Raw genomic sequence first — 17006 nt, forward strand, 5'->3', positions numbered from 1 at the left:
AAATCAACTTGTCCATGCTTGAAACTGACTAACTTGGGAACTGGTTGAAGAAACAGTTAGAAAAAAAAGATCCTCAAGTCTGTGACTAGATTTTGAACTGAGAATGGCCTTCTTCAAGCAGTCTAGCACTATGGGTGCAAACCTCACTTCCACAGAGATACACAGGCCTGGTTTTGATGGTTTTGTAAATATTATGGATTATACAGGAATTTTAGAATGAACTGAGATTCGGATAAGATGTTTTTTTATATGATTTCTTGGTTTAAAGCAGTGGTTGAAGAAGAGTATTTGTAAGTGTTAATGAACTGTGCTAAAATGACTGATCCTTTGATATTGTAAGGGTGATAGGAGGAGAAATTTAAGAAATGTAAGAAGTTTCCAAGGTTGGGAGGTTTATATATCTTAGTACTAATAAAATGGTTAAATCTGGTGAGAGTCAATTTAAAATGTTAATAGATTTATCTTCTTTGTATTTGATGAAGAATTTTATTCTATGGTGTTGAAAGGTGTTTAAACAGGCAATGCATTAAACACACTAACTCCTCTCCATGCAAAGAACCTGTTCCTTATACCTCTGCTCAGCTAAAAGTATTTAAAGAAACAATTAATTTTTGTATAGCATTCCTTTTGTGAATACACAAGACATCACTGACATGCCAGCAAAGGTTGGTGATTGGTAGAGCCTCTACTACTAATGGCTCGCAAAAACTAAAGCAAGTTTGAGCGCAGTTAGTAGTTGGAAGGGGATCAATCATTCGATGCTGTTGGCACACTCACCCTTTATGAGTCCATGGACTCCCTGGAGGTGTCACATTATAATAATAATATATTGTAATATGAAATGCTGAGGGGGGGTGATAAGATAGTTTGTTTTATTTGCATGAAGAGATCATCATCAGTATTTTTTAATCATGAACTGAGAATTTTTTAGTAATCATTTAATAAGTTGGCAAATAAATTTGGATAAGTGAGTTGTGGTGTGTTTGTATGATATTGTAGGACATAGAGGATAGCCTGGTTTATGTATTTTAACTTGTCCAAAGATAGTAAGAAGGTAGCTTGTATGTGGACTAAGTTTTTTTTTAACAGTGTATTTATCAAATTTTTTTTAAGACAAGCTTTATAAACTCAAAGAGCTATACATGCTCATCTAGAGCAGGTTTCTGCAAACATCCATGCTGAAGGCAGGATTCGAACTCGCAACCTGCTGATTGGAGAGCAGGTATGCTACCTGCTCGGCAAATCAGGCCACCTAATTTTTCATCTTCTTTAAATTGATGGAAAAGTTTTTTTATTTGTTTTATGATTCTGTTTATAGGGTCTTCTGTAATTATTTTATAAGCATTAGTATAACTGATAATATCTTGAATTTTGGTAAGGCAATCAATAGAAGGAGGGATGTATTTTTCATCTTAGGGGATTTTAATGCAAAAGTGGGAAAAAGCATGAGTTAGGCCCAAGTTTGGCATGTTTGAATGTAATACCTGTGGTGAAAGACTATTAAAATTTGCACATGATAACAGATTAATTATTACCAATACCTATTTCAAGAACCACCCATGATGGACTTATACTTGGGCACCTACACTGATAGGTCAAGGCACCAGACTGATTCCATCCTAGCTCTCCAATGGTGGAGCAGATTGTGGTACTGACCATCAATTAGGAACAGCCAAAGTCAGACTGAGAAAGACTTTGCAACCTTACAAGTCAGGCCCATCCAACTAGACTGTATGTCAGCATAATCCCTAGTGGATTCACAGTAGACACATCAATATGGTTGAATGATCTTTTGGACTAGTGAGGAGAACTCACCTGAAATGCTCTGGGAAAGAGTCAAGGTTATAATAGAGGATACAGCCAAGCAGTATCAAGCCAAATTAGAAAGATAAGAGACCTATGGATATCTGATTCAATATGGGATCTGATCAAAAGGAGATGGCTGGAGAAACAAAGAGACACAAGGAGTGAAGAATATAAGAGATTACATAGAAAATTCAGAAATGCCATCAGACAGGACAAGGAAAAATTTTATGTTAATAAATGTGAAGAGATAGAATTAAATCCCAAATTGAATGTCATCAGACAGGATGGAGTAGTAATAAGAGAAGAACTGGAAATCAAAAATAGATGGAAAGAGTACTATGAGGAACTGTACATCAGAGAGGATAAAGAAAATCAGAGGAGTCCTCTCACAAAAAATTTCGATATAGAATCCCCTTCATACCTGTTCTTTCTTGCCCTTATACACGGCTTGGAAAGAAGTCAACAGACACCATAGTGTGAGGAACAAACAGTCATGGCACCCACCTTAATAAGATGTAGGACCTCTTTTCACTGCGATAACTGCAGCATTCCTACACAGAGCATACTTTCCGCAAGTATAAGATAGTGATCAATGGGAATTTTAGATTATTCTTCCTGTAGGCACGTAATGAGTTCCTGGACTGTTGTGGGGTGGACATCCTTTGACCTATGCTCCAGTTCATCCCACAGATGTTCAATAGGATTGAGATCAGGGCTTTGTGGAGGCCAGCCAAGTGTGGTGATGTTCATGTTAAAAGCCATGTAGTTACAGCAGTTGCTTTATAACAAAGTGCATTTTCTTTTCAAAAGAGACAATGGTCACTTCTGTAGATATGCCACAAATAGGAAGCGTTGCATTGCCCAGAATGTTCAGATACCTCTGGGAATTCAATGTTCATGGCACCACAGAGGTCCAAGGCCAAACCAGAAAAAACAGGACCATACCATCACATCACCACCTCCGAATTTCATAATAGGCATTTTTTTACCAAGCATCTGCCACACACTTCCATCTGCCTGGTAGAGGGTGCAGCATGATTCACCATTGCATAACACAGCTTTCTAAGCTTCCACGTTCCACTATAAATGCTCTCTGCACCACTGAAGACAACGCTGCATTTTCATTCAAGTAACGTGGGGCTTGCATAGTTTGGTCCTACCATGGAAACCCACGTGAGCCTCAGTTCTGAATGTTTTCGTGCAAAAACATTAAAAATTCGTGTTTCATGTTCCAGTCAATATCTAGAACTCTGCATTCAACATGTCAGCCAACAAATGGCAGTTTTTATATATTGGATGGGTGAATTTGTCAACAATTTGCCAAACAGATAGGCCTGCAATATGGCATCCTATAATGCCTCGTTCAAACTTCATCAGTTCCCTGCTCACAGCCATTTCACCCGGGCACAGCTGTACTGACTTGGGAGCTCATTACAATGAACTTTTGCCCGTAGAGTGTCCATTGACCTCTTTCCAAGCAGCGTACAGATATCCCTTGCTTAATGCGGAATTTGATTAATGTGGCAAAATTAATTGCGGCAATCCCTTGATATACGAGGCAGAAGTTTTGATTAATGCGCCTTTAACCCTGCAGAGCTCGCAGCTGATCTGACAGATACATGCAAAATGTTTAATATAAATATACTGTACTTACACAATTCAGTGTATAGCTTGGAGGTCATAAGTAGCTGTGCATTCATATGTTACGAGTGATATTCCGCACTATTTTTTGCTGTCAGTTTGGTTTAACGTATGTTATGTAAAGGTTTGTGATATTTGACAGTAAATTGTATTTGAGAGATGCCGCGACTTCCGACAGTATAGTATGGTTTAGTTTTTTTTTTTTTTTAATTTTTTATTCTTTGTTTAATAATTTCTAGATTGTAACTGAAAATAAATAAACCATCATGTATTACTGAAATAGAGAGCCAAAGGCTTATTTATCATACATGTCCTCTAGGAGATGTGCTTTACATTATGGAAAATACTAAGTAAAGTGATCTGGAGCTTGCATCTGCTGAAACTTTTAGTTTCTATATATTCGGCAGGAAACTCTTGTAGTTTCTATATTTGGCTATGAAATAATGTAGGATTCAATATTTATTATATGTGTCCTCTAGGACAGTGCTTCCAAAACTTCTGGATGCCAGGGCCCCCTGTGGAAAAATTAAAATATTTCACGGCCCCCCCTCGAAAAAAAATTGTAATACAGACATGTATTATTATAATATTTATTATATTTATATTCAATACAAAACATACACAGCAAATATTGCAAAAATCAAATGCAAATATTACATTTTTAGCATCTTACGCATTTGACATGGCACATTATCTCATATTTTTATATAGATATTGTTATTGTACATTTGCAGCACAAGCACATGAAATGTAAAACGATTATTAATAAAGAAAGAATTAAAAAAATAAAAGAAGTTTAATAACAATTTAATGCGATGGATGTGTTTCAATACTGCTACACCAATATCAGGTGAAATATTTGAAACTGCAATTCTCAGATTTCTGTTTTGAAATGAAACTTATATAAATAAACATATATTCACTAATATTCATTAAGCGGCGAAATACACAGGAAGTAAAATTTGTGAACCTGCACCAATGTGTGATTTTTTTCCATTAAAATATAAAAAATAACAATAAAGAAATAATAAATAATAAAAATTTAATATGTTTTTCTTTTAAGATAAAAAAAAATCTACTTACTCTTAAAAGATTTTAAATTCGTTTTCATTCTTTCACAGCCCCCTCAACAAAACCTATGGCCCCCAAGGGAGCCACAGCCCATAGTTTGGGAAGCGCTGCTCTAAGAGATGTGCTTTACATTATGGAAAATACTAAGGAAAGGGATCTGGAGCTTACTCCACCTTTACTATGAATTTCCCATAAGGTTGCTTATGCTTGCATCCACCAAAACTTTTAGTATCTATATATTCGGCACGAAACTTTGTAGTTTCTATATTTGGCCATGAAATAATGTTGGATTCAATATCCACTTAATTTGTACCATCATGTATTATATTTGCAATGTTTTTTCTTTATGGTTTATTGCTTATTTGCCGAGGTTTGGAGAGTCATTTTGCTTGTTATCGCAGAATTTATGCTGATAAGAAAAAAATAAGAAAAAAACTAAAACTGTTCAAATGACTCTTGATAACTTCTTTTGATAAAAAAATTGCAGTAAATAATGTATTTATTAAACATTTACTTTGCATTCATTTTTTATCTTTCCTCAAAGACCACCACATAAAACGAATTATTAATACAGTAATCGATCATGAATGAATTGTAATTTTTACCATTGATTATTAGATTTGATTAACGTGATTTTGATATACGCGGTAACATCGAGGGATTGATTAACCGCATTAATTGAGGGATACCTGTATTTACCATTCTCGTATAGCTCATTAATGCTGGTTCACATATTTACACTTGTTAGTAATTCAAATATACCAAAAAAATATGGCATTCACACTAATTATTGTTTTCTAATATATCCTAAACGCATTCCTTTTTCCCCCTCTATGCATATTTGTTTAAAAAAAACTGTCTTGGTACATGCTGCATCCACTGATATGCAAACAGAAAAAACAGAAAAACATGATAGAATGAGGTGTATCCTCTCAGGCTACCAGAAGGTCAAGTTTGTGATGGTGGTGGCAAGTTTTCTGATCACCCCAATGTGAATGTGTTAAAGTCGAATTAAACGTTTTATAGTTTGTTTATAGTTTTTGCGTGTATATTACTATGATTGGTTGAAAATTTGTAAGCATTTATAAATTGTGTTACGATGACCGATTTTTTAACGAAATATGGATAGTATGAGTGTAAATGGAGGTAGTTTCCGATATGCGAGGGTTTGTAGTATATTTTTTGTGGCTATTTTGTTGTATGTTCTGATTAATGTCAAGTTTAAGAAATTGATGGATGTGTTCTGTTCAGTTTCTATGGTGAATTTTAGTCTGTTACTGTAACTGTTTAGGGATGCTTTTAAGGTGGTGATGTGTGTAGGATTTCAAATGCACAGAATATCATCCACGTATCTGCCATAAAAGAGTTGCCCGAAATAATAATAATAATAATAATAATAATAATAATAAAAGGTGATGTGGGGGGGGGTAGGTAGGAGTGATTCTATGTGTGCTAGGAATAATTCCACTAGTTGTCCACTGATGTTCTGGCCCACAGGGAGTTTGAAGATTGAATATACATGTTGTTGTTGAACATGAAGAAGTTTGGTGAGATTATTAGTTTTATTAAGTTAATAATGTTAAGTTAATCATTGGGTGTTAGTTTAGTACGAGAGTGTAGGGTGTGGTCTTCTGTGAGTTGTGTGTACAATGTCTAAAGTTTTGGGGACATCCACGTTGGTGTATAAAGAGGCCGCATCCAATGAAGTGAGAATGTCTTCCTGGGATGGGGTTAGGTTTTGTAATTTTTTGAAAAGGTCATACGTGTTTTTTATCATGAAGTTAGACATTGTAATTAATGGTTTGAGAAGTTTCGCTACGAATTTTGATAAAGGTGCTGTGGTGGTGTGTTTGTAGGAGTCTAGTGGCCTCATCGGGTACCTGTCTTTGTGGGTTTTTATTTGTCGAAACATACAAGAGGTGCATGTGGTGCAGGGAGTACCACACACACGTGTTTTTCATTGTGGTTTTGTCTATTTTGTTTTCATTTTTTAGGGTGTGTAGGGTACTGTTGATTTGTTTAATGAGGTCAGGGGTGTGATCAATTTGCATTTTTTGGTAGGTGTGTTGGTCGTTTAAGATAGCTGTTATTTTGTTGTGGTAATCGGTTTGGTTTGTGATGACTGCTGTATTCCCTTTGTCAGCTTTATTGATCATAATGTTCGGATTCCTTTTTAGGGATAATAGGGCTTTTTGTAAGTTGGGGGTGATGTTTGGTTTTATTATTATTTTACTATTTATGTTGTGGTTAATTTTGGGGAATATTGTTTCTTTGTTAGGGTCATTCTCTAATTTCGCTTGGATTTCGATAATGATGTCTCTGTTTTGTACGTATTTTGGGGATAAGCCAAAGTTTATTTCTTTGCTCAGGATGGTGATTTCATCAGGTCTGAGGTTGTGATGCGATAGATTGATGATAGAATTGTTTTTTGTGGGTTTTAAGGCAGTAATATCCGAAGGGTTGGAAGCAGCGCGATTGTTGTACTGGGTGTTTGTTAGTGCGTACCAATTCTTTGCGTGTCGAGCTTCTATTAATAGCATGTAGTCGTTGATGTGAGATTGGGTATTATCCCAAAAGACTGCCCATTCGTTTGGGGTCAGTAGCATTTTCAATCTGTTTTTTGTTTTGTGAATGTATGAATATGCTTGTTGCTTCTTTTTAAATCTGTTGTTTATGGCTTGTTTTATGAGAGCACAGGATGCCCAGTAGCAAATTTTTTTGTTTCCGCAAATCATGCTGTTGCTGCGAACTGCCGCGAAATTTGATGCGATGTTTTGATCGAAGCATTTTTTGAGGAAAGTTATATGTATTTTTTGTGCGATGTATGTTAGAATGGTTTTTGGTATGTACCTTTTGTAAAGTTTATGCACTCATTGAATGTGCGATGTGCAACCATGACTTGAGTGTATGTGCTTGAGTGTATGTGCTTTAACTGAATGCTATTTTTAAAGGTGTTTTTCTGATCGGGGGGGGGGGGGGTTGGTAGGGAGGTTATGAGTAGAGAGCCAATGACAGGGGTTGTATGGTTATAAGACACAAGTAAATTATGGATATTATTTCTGGGAAAATTCCCATGTTACTCCTCTTAACAAACTATTATATTTATGGCTATTATGCCTGTTTCTGTTTAGGAGTGCCCCTGTTTAAATGTCATTGGCTTTTTACTCACGGATTCTTAGGGCATTGTAGATGTATATTTATTAATAAATATATGTAGCATTAAGGAAGAGAAATTTACACATACCTTTTTCTGGGTGTTGTGGCTTTTCTTCTTTCTACAGTTAGGGTGTTTTGGAAGGAAGTGTGTGTGTGTGGGGGGTAGGCAATGTGGGAGAATTAAAATAGAAAATGGAAAAAACCTGGTTTTTTTTTGTATAAATATATATATATATATATATATACATATATATTATATTATTAGGGATGGGCAGAGCATTTGGTATTTTTTGGGATAATACCCAATCTCACATCAAAGACCACACGCTATTAATAGAAGCTCGACATGCAAAGAAATGATACGCACTAACAAACATCCAATACAACAATCGCGCTGCTTCCAATCCTTCGGATATTACTGCCTTAAAACCCACAAAAAATAATTCCATCATCAATCTATCGCATCACAACCTCACACCTGATGAAATCATCATCCTGAGCAAAGAACCAAACTTTGGCATATCCCCAAAATACATACAAAACAGAGACATCATTATCAAAATCCAAGCGAAATTAGAGAATGACGCTAACAAAGAAACAATATTCCACAAAATTAACAACATCATAAATAGTAAAATAATAATAATAAAACCAAACATCACCCCCAACTTACAAAAAAACCTATTATCCCTAAAAAGGAACCCGAAAATTATGATTAATAAAGCTGACAAAGGGGATACAGTAGTCATCACAAACCAAACCGATTACCACAAAAAAATAACAGCTATCTTAAACGACCAACACACCTACCATAAAATCCAAATTGATCACACAACTGACCTCATTAAACAAATCGCAGTACCCTACACACCCTAAAAAATGAAAACAAAATAGACAAAACCACAATGAAAAACAACTCCCCGGACCACACGCACCCCTTGTATGTTCGGACAAATAAAAACCCACAAAGACAGGTACCCAATGAAGCCACTAAACTCCTACAAACACACCACCACAGCACCTTTATCAAAATTCGTAGCGAAACTTCTCAAACCATTAATTACAATGTCTAACTTCATGATAAGAAACACGTATGACCTTTTCAAAAAATTACAAAACCTAACCCTATCCCAGGAAGACATTCTCACTTCATTGGATGTGGCCTCTTTATAACACCAACGTGGATGTCCCCAGAACTTTAGACATTGTACACACACTACTCACAGAAGACCACACCCTACATTCTCGTACTAAACTAACACCCAATGACATTATTAACTTAATAAAACTAATAATCTCACCAAACTTCTTCATGTTCAACAACAACATGTATATACAATCTTCAAACTCCCTATGGGCCAGAACATCAGTATACAACTAGTGGAATTATTCCTAGCACACATAGAATCACTCCTACTCCACCCCCCCCCCATCACCTTTTATTATTATTATTTCGGGCAACTCTTTTATGGCAGATACGTGGACGATATTCTGTGCATTTGAAATCCTACACACATCACCACCTTAACAGCATCCCTAAACAGTTACAGTAACAGACTAAAATTCACCATAGAAACTGAACAGAACACATCCATCAATTTCTTAAACTTGACATTAATCAGAACATACAACAAAATAGCCACAAAAATATACCACAAACCCTCGCATATGTGTGTAGGGTACTGTTTGAGCCGCTTGGTGTCGCACTGATTAGATCGTCGGCTTGTCGAGAGCTCCTGAAAAGATTAGTAGTATTTTGTGTAAACATTAGATATTTTACTAGAATTTTAAGTAGTATTGTTTGCTTTTTATTTCTTGGTGTGTCTGTGCAATTTTTGCATGTTTTCTGTTATTTTAATTATTATTTTTAAGAAAAGATAGCGTACACATGGTACCGATAAAGAAAAAAATGGCGGCCAGGTCGCCATTTTTTTAAGAGTTTGTTTAAGAGTTTTGATGTAAACGAATTTATGCAATGTGCTGTTTGTGAGATGTATGCCTTGCGAAGAGCAGTGGGAGTCTGGTTAGAAAGTGATAGTGGAGTTAATATGTGTAAAAAGTGTAAAGAGAATGAGGACTTCAAGCGTGTTTCGTGTGTCAGGAGTGATATCGTTAATGATAGTCAGAATGTAGAAAATGGCGGTGTGCTAGAGAATTGCGTGGTAGTGCCAGATAGGCGTGAGAACGTCGCCGAAAATGTAAATGAAGGTAGAAACACAGAAAGAATGGATGATTTGATCGATAATGAAAATGGTGAGATAAATGCGAGTAGCGAAATTGCCCGTTTGAATGGTGCGATACACAGAGTTAAAAGACAACTGGAGAGTATGGAAAAATGTGTGTTGAACATACAGACAAATAACCGGCGGAAGTCTGTGACGGCAAATAATAGAATGTTCGCAAACGTCAATAAAATGAAGGAGCGAGTGCTGTATGGGGATTCGCTATTAAGAAGCGTAATAATTGAGAGTTTAATGAAGTCGTACCAGCCAGGTGCGAACATAAAGCATGTCAGCGAATCTATTCGACTGCAAAAACAGAGGGTGAAAGAGATGATAATCGTGGCAGGCACGAATGATTTGAAAGAGGACAAAATGGAAATGATAGAGGATGTGAGGGAGTTGTTTGAGGTAGCAAAAGAGAAGAGTGAGAGAGTTAGGATGGTCAGTATCTTACCGCGGTATGACAGCGAAGTGTTTAGAAGGAGGGCCATAATTGCCAATGATTTTATGCGTGGGTTATGCAGGGAGAGTGGTGTGGAATTTGTGGATGTGTGGAATGAGTTCGATGGGCGAAAGGACTTATATAAGATGGATGGGTTGCATTTGAATGGAGTTGGTGTACGGAAACTTGAAAGAGTGTTGATGAATGATGTGGAAGCGGATGTACAGACTCAGGGAAACTAGATTTATTAAGGGGGGGGGAGTAGATATGCAGACTTTAGGGGGGCAGTTAAGTGTATGAATGAGTATATTATGCCTGAGCGGGTACAACGGACAACAAATCAGCATGGGATAGTTAGTATAAGGCATCAAAGTAGGGATGGGACAAATGGGCTTCTGCGATTCATGTACACTAATGCCAGGAGTATTAGGAACAAGAAGGAAGAGTTTTTGGCCATGGTTGGCACTTCCAGGCCACAGGTTGTCGGTATTAGTGAAACATGGCTAACAGAAGATGATAAAGCTAGTGGGATTGAATGCGATGGGTATAGCATGTTCAGGAGTGACAGGGTGAATAAAAAGGGGGGAGGAGTGTTATTGATGATGAACGCTGATGAGCTTCAGCCAAGGAGTATAGAAGTTGAACTGCAGGATGGGGAAAAAAGCACATTTGAGGCTGTTTGGTGTGAGATAGAATCTAGCAGAACAAAATATACAATTGGGTGCTGCTATAGACCGGGTGATGGAGTGGATGGTGGGGATAGTATGCATAAGCAAATAGAAGAAATGAGTGGAAGGAGGGTAATTATTATGGGTGATTTCAATTATGGTAACATTGACTGGAAGGAGGAGAGGGCACATGGGAGGAAGGAATTGGATTTTATGCGGTTATTAAGGGACAACTATCTACGGCAACATGTATTGGAAAATACCAGGGGGCAGAGAGTGCTGGACCTAGTAATTGCAACCGAGAATGTGGCTGTAACGAACATGACCATGTTGCCACCAATTGGTGAGAGTGACCATAAGGTCATGACTTGGGAGGTGGCTAAAGGAGTCGAATTTACAATTAAAACAGGGTACATGTGAAATTACCGGGCTGGTAAGTATGACAAGCTTAGGTGTGTGCTTGGCTCAATGCCATGGCATGTAAAACTGCAAGGGCTGGATGTTGATTGTGCATGGGAGGTGGTTAAGAACTGTTTGCAGGAGGCAATGGTTGACTGTATACCAAGAGTCCGAATAATAAATCAAGTAGGGGTTAAATGGATGAATAACATTATTAAGCTTGAGCTGCAAAAAAAGAAACAATTGTGGAGGGAATTTAAGGAGAAGGGTGACCATCAGGCGCAGGAACAGTATAAAGCTCAGGCCAGGATGGTAACAAGGGTGGTAAGAAAAGCAAAAGCAGATTACGAAAGGAAATTGGCCACGCAGGCTAAAGAGAATCCCAAAATGTTTTTTCAAAATGTTGCAAGTAAAAGGAAAAATGCTCATGGTAGAATGATCTTAAAAAATGCTGAGGGTAGGGAGGTAACCGAATCAGTCGATATTGTGGAATTACTGAGCGAGCACTTTGCAAGAGTATATCATCCAGGTGGTGACTCTGCAGGAATGGAAGAACCAACAGCTTATACTGGAATTGTGATGAATGAAGTAGAGGTACCTAGTCTATTACAGAACCTCAATGTCAATACATCTGTGGGATTGGATGGTATACCAGCTTGTGTCGTAAGTGAAGCGGCCAAAGAATTGTCAGTGCCCTTGACCATTTTGTTTAATTTGAGCCTCAGGACTGGGTCAGTCCCAAGGGTGTGGAAAGAGGGGAAAATAGTTCCACTGCACCAAGGCTGCTGTTGAAAATTACCGGCCAATCAGCATAACAGGAATCATTATCAAGGTCTTAGAGAAAATAGTCAAGAGGCAAATACAAGATTGGATAGAAGAAAATGGGATACTGTATCGGGGACAGCATGGTTTTGTGAAGGGTAGGTCATGCCTCAGTAACTTGCTCACGTATTATAACACAGTGACAGCTGAACTGGATAAGGGTAATGGGTTTACAGTGATTCTACTAGGCCTTGCTAAGGCCTTTGACAGGATACCATATGGAATTCTAATCAGTAAATTGCAGCATATGGGAATGGACATAGGGTTGGTGAGATGGATAGGAGGGTGGTTGACGGAGAGATATCAGAGAGTGGTTTACTCAGGAGTAGAGTCCACAAGACGGCCTGTGACTGGTGGTGTGCCACAAGGATCTGTTCTTGGACCACTGCTGTTTAATTTGTTCATAAATGATATAGGAAAGGATCTGAGAGGAACAGTTCATTTGTTTGCGGATGATGCGAAGTTGGGTAGGGCAATAGTGAATGCAGATGACGTCAAATTTTTGCAGGATGATTTGGATAGATTGGAGGTCTGGGCTAAGGAGAATGGATGTCAATTTAATGTGGCAAAATGTAAGGTTATGCATTTTGGGGTGAAAAGATGGGAGGCAGTTTACTGCATTGGTGGAACCGTGCTCCAGGAAATTGATGAGGCACGAGATTTAGGAGTGTTGGTGGATAAGGAATTGAAATTTAGGGGACACATTGCAAAAGTGGCCAAATCAGCTCATCAAATCACTTGGTTGCTGAAGAATACGTTGACAAGTAGAGACAAGCAGGTTATTGTTCCTCTGTATCGAGCCTTGATAAGACCCCATCTAGACTACTGTGCTCAGATTTGGTCACCTAGGTTTCTTCTTGATGGGGAGGAGGTGGAGAGGATCCAGAGGCAAGTGACCAAGATAATAGCAGGTCTGTGGAATGAACCGTATGAGAACAGGTTGAGGATTTGTGGGTTGCAAAAATTGGTTGATAGGCAGAGGAAAGGAGATAATGATTGAGACATTCAAATTACTGAAGGGTTTCTATAAAATTAATTCAGAAGATATTTTTGAGAACAGGGTTGGTTGTGGGAGGACTAGGGGACATCCATGGAAACTGGGCAAAAGTGTGGTTAGTAAAGGTGTTAGAGCTGGGTTCTTTACTTTTAGAGTAGTGAATGAGTGGAATGCGCTCCCTGAGTCTGTGGTGGATGCTGTGACAGTGAATGAGTTTAAGGCGAGGTATGATAGATTCTGTATGAATGTCGAATAGTTGTGATGAATATGATTTGGGGCCTCCCTCGATGAGTCTAATGACTCCCTTGAGTTGCCCATAGTAATAGTAATAATAATATCAGAAACTACCTCCATTTACACTCATACTATCCATATTTCGTTAAAAAATCGGTCATCGTATCACAAATCATAAATGCTTACAAATTTTCAACCAATCATAGTAATCTACACGCAAAAATAAAAAACTAACACAGATCTTCAAAAATCACAACTATCCTACACAACTAATAAATTATGCAAACAGGATGGCCAAAACCCACCAAGACAACTTGGGTGGTTTTGGTGGGTTGCAGTCGATATGTTCTTCAAACATACTGACTGCAAACTGGTATTCACCACAAACCAAAAATTGGCAAATCTCCTAAAACCCACTAAATCTCACACACAAAAAGAAAGATTTGAACACCATAACGTGGTCTATAAATTTCCCTGCCAAAAAGATTGTGTTATCACCTACACATGTTCCACCATCAGGTCTTTATGGGCAAGACTACAAGAACACTTCCGCGATTGTAACATCCCCTTTCCTGAACATTTAAACACTAAAAAACGCAACATCAAAAAGAAAAATCGAATACAAAGTTCAGGAAAAACGGAAATAGCTGTTAACACCCTTGAACAAAAACACACCTCGCAGATCGACAAGGCCATCATAGTAGACAGAGAAGAGAATAAAACAATGCTTAGAATATTGGAAACAATAGCCATAAAATGTGACATGAACTCTATCAACGTCCATAGGCCCTACATAATCTCCAAGGTTTGGAAGCTTCACAACATAAAATTGAGGTCACAACCCTGACCAACAGGCGATAACATAAACACTTCAAAAGCAGAAGCACCTAACCGACTTGATATCCTCCATGTGTTCAGACGATGACCAAGCATAGTCGAAATGGACCGCACCCCGTCAACCCCCCCCCTCTAAAAATCAGTTGCTGTTTTCAACCCCTTTCACCCTTTCCCCCTATACAAAAAAATGCTCCGCCCATCTCTAATAATATAATATATATGTATATTATACAAAAAACCCGGGTTTTTTCATTTTCTATTTTAATTCTCCCACATTTCCTAAATCCTCCCCCACCCCCACTTCTTTCCAAAACACCCTAACTGCAGTAGTTTGCACATCGCAGAAAGAAGAAAAGTCACAACACCCAGAAAAAGGTATGTGTAAATTTCTCTTCCTTTATGCTACATGTATTTATTGGTAAATATATATTTACAATGCCCTAAGAATCCGTGAGTAAAAAACCAATGACATTTAAACAGAGGCACTCCTAAACAGAAGCAGGCATAATAGCCGTAAATATAATAGTTTGTTAAGAGGAGTAACATGGGAGTTTTCCCAGAAATAATATCCATTATTCTTATATATTTTATAAGAATATATGAATATATTTTATATATTCGTATATTTAGTTTTAATGAAGATTGCAAGTAATGAACATTAATTTAAGCTACTGATTTCAAAACAAACATTAATTCTGAATTTTCACTTTTATAATTTCAAACTCTCCCATTATTGTTTGCATTTGTACTTTTTTTATTTTAGGTACAAACAGTATCCTCTCCATTACCTAGATCATCTTGCTGCAAGGAATACTATAGTAATCCTTGATGCAGCAAATTGACTTAAATATACTTTGTGTTCTTTATGTTTGATTCCTGCCAATTCTTTGTATTCTGTCCTCACTGCACACATTTTTGTCATTTTCTTTGTTCTGTTTCTGACAACTTTCCTTGTTTCCCATCACATGTTTTGTTTGTGTATAGTATTTGTCATACATAAACACTGTTATCAGCATATGATTTCTTAGTATTCTGGAGATATTCAACTGCCAGTAACTCACTTCACTATTATGAATATTTCAGTTTTAGCTGTTTGCAAAAGTGAGCCCAAAATAGTAATTGGTTTTTTGCAGGACATAGCCAGAACTCTTCAATAGTTTGTTATAGGATTCATTTTGTTATAGTGCTGTTCACTATAGCATGTATTTACTATATTAATATACTCTAACTCTTTGTAACGGTGAACTTAAAACAGCAACTGGTTCTATATGACTTAGGCCAGGACTTTCCATAGTTTGTTATAGCATATTATTTCATTATAGTGGTGTTTGCTATGTTTATTTGTTTTGTTTATGTATAGTATTTGTCATACATAAACACTGTTATCAGCATATGATTTCCTAGTATTCTGAAGATATGTGGTTTGTGTATCTAATGCAAATTGCATGAGCATGTTAACACAATACACTTGAACGTATTAATACAGTCTATTATATTAAAATGTTCTTAAAAGTGCATATTGCATCATAATAGGTGCATTTTTCATTTTTTAACATGTAAATTCATTTTTAACATGTTAAAAATGAAGATATTAAAAATTATGACATCGTTAGCATTCAGGAATGTGAAGTCTAATCTAAGGTGGTATGATCACTTATACAGAATGGTAGATGAACGGTTAGGATTATTCTTGAATGATAATAAACATCATCTTCAGAAATTTGATGATAATTATTCAAGAATATGTACGTAGAGATAATCTAAAGTATTTCAGTTATTTAAACAAAATGAACAATACTTTAGCTCAGTGTTGCAGGTTGTATATTCAAGATCATATAAATTTTGTAATTTTTTTTAAAAACTTATTATTATCCTAAGATGGAGTCAAAAACTCATCTAGGCAGTACCTTTGTCAGACACACATAGCTCATTATACTGTGCCTTAAACGCATTCAAATTCTCAGGAGACACCACACTCTCAGGCAATGCATTCCAATTATTCATAACACTGCATGCAAAAACCTGTTTCTCACTTCCTTGTTCACACTTTCCTTATACGGGTTCCAGGGCTCTTGTTCTTCCCGGATTTCCCACCATTTCATGGAAAACCTCTTCAACACTGACCCTATAACAACCTCTTACCAACTTGTACATTGCTGTCATATCATCACCCCTCTTCCTCCTATCCACTAGACTCTGTAAATTGCATCATCTCAACCTTTCCTCATATTAAACATTCCACAGATCAGAAACTACCTTAGTCAGTTGTTTGTGGCACCTTTCCAGCATTTCTTCATCCTTTTGAAAACCAGGTGACCAAATCTGTGCACAGTAATTCATGTGTGGCCTAATGTTGATTAGCATTATACAAAAATCTCCTTACTTCTACAAGTCAGTGTCCTCTGCATCATTCCCAGAATTCATTGTGTTGTCCTTACAATTTTATCCACCATCACCACAAGATTTCTTATTTCCTCCACCTCCAACAATATATCCCCACCAAGCATATATTTTATATCTCATCTTCATTTCCCAAATTTTAAAACCTTACATTTTATAAAAATGAACTGGCATACCCACTCCCATGCCAATTCACTCAATCTATTCAAGTCTTCTTGTAAGGCCACACCATTTGCTCTGCTCATCATAGTTCATTCTAACTTTGCATCACAAGCAAACAACTAAGTATCCCCATCCAAATCTTCCCCAAT

At 37.0% G+C, this 17006-nt stretch overlaps 1 protein-coding gene across 2 annotated transcripts in view; it reads right to left on the bottom strand.

The window, feature by feature from the left end:
• Window positions 1–17006, bottom strand: part of LOC150105264 (tRNA-queuosine alpha-mannosyltransferase) — a 241757-nt gene that overhangs the window by 18863 nt on the left and 205888 nt on the right. The gene's annotated exons all lie outside the window — the stretch shown is intronic.

Source organism: Typopeltis vanoorti, chromosome 6, assembly GCF_054136105.1.
Source record: "Typopeltis vanoorti isolate ZY-2024b chromosome 6, IOZ_Tvanoo_1.0, whole genome shotgun sequence".
NCBI lineage: Eukaryota > Metazoa > Arthropoda > Arachnida > Uropygi > Thelyphonidae > Typopeltis > Typopeltis vanoorti.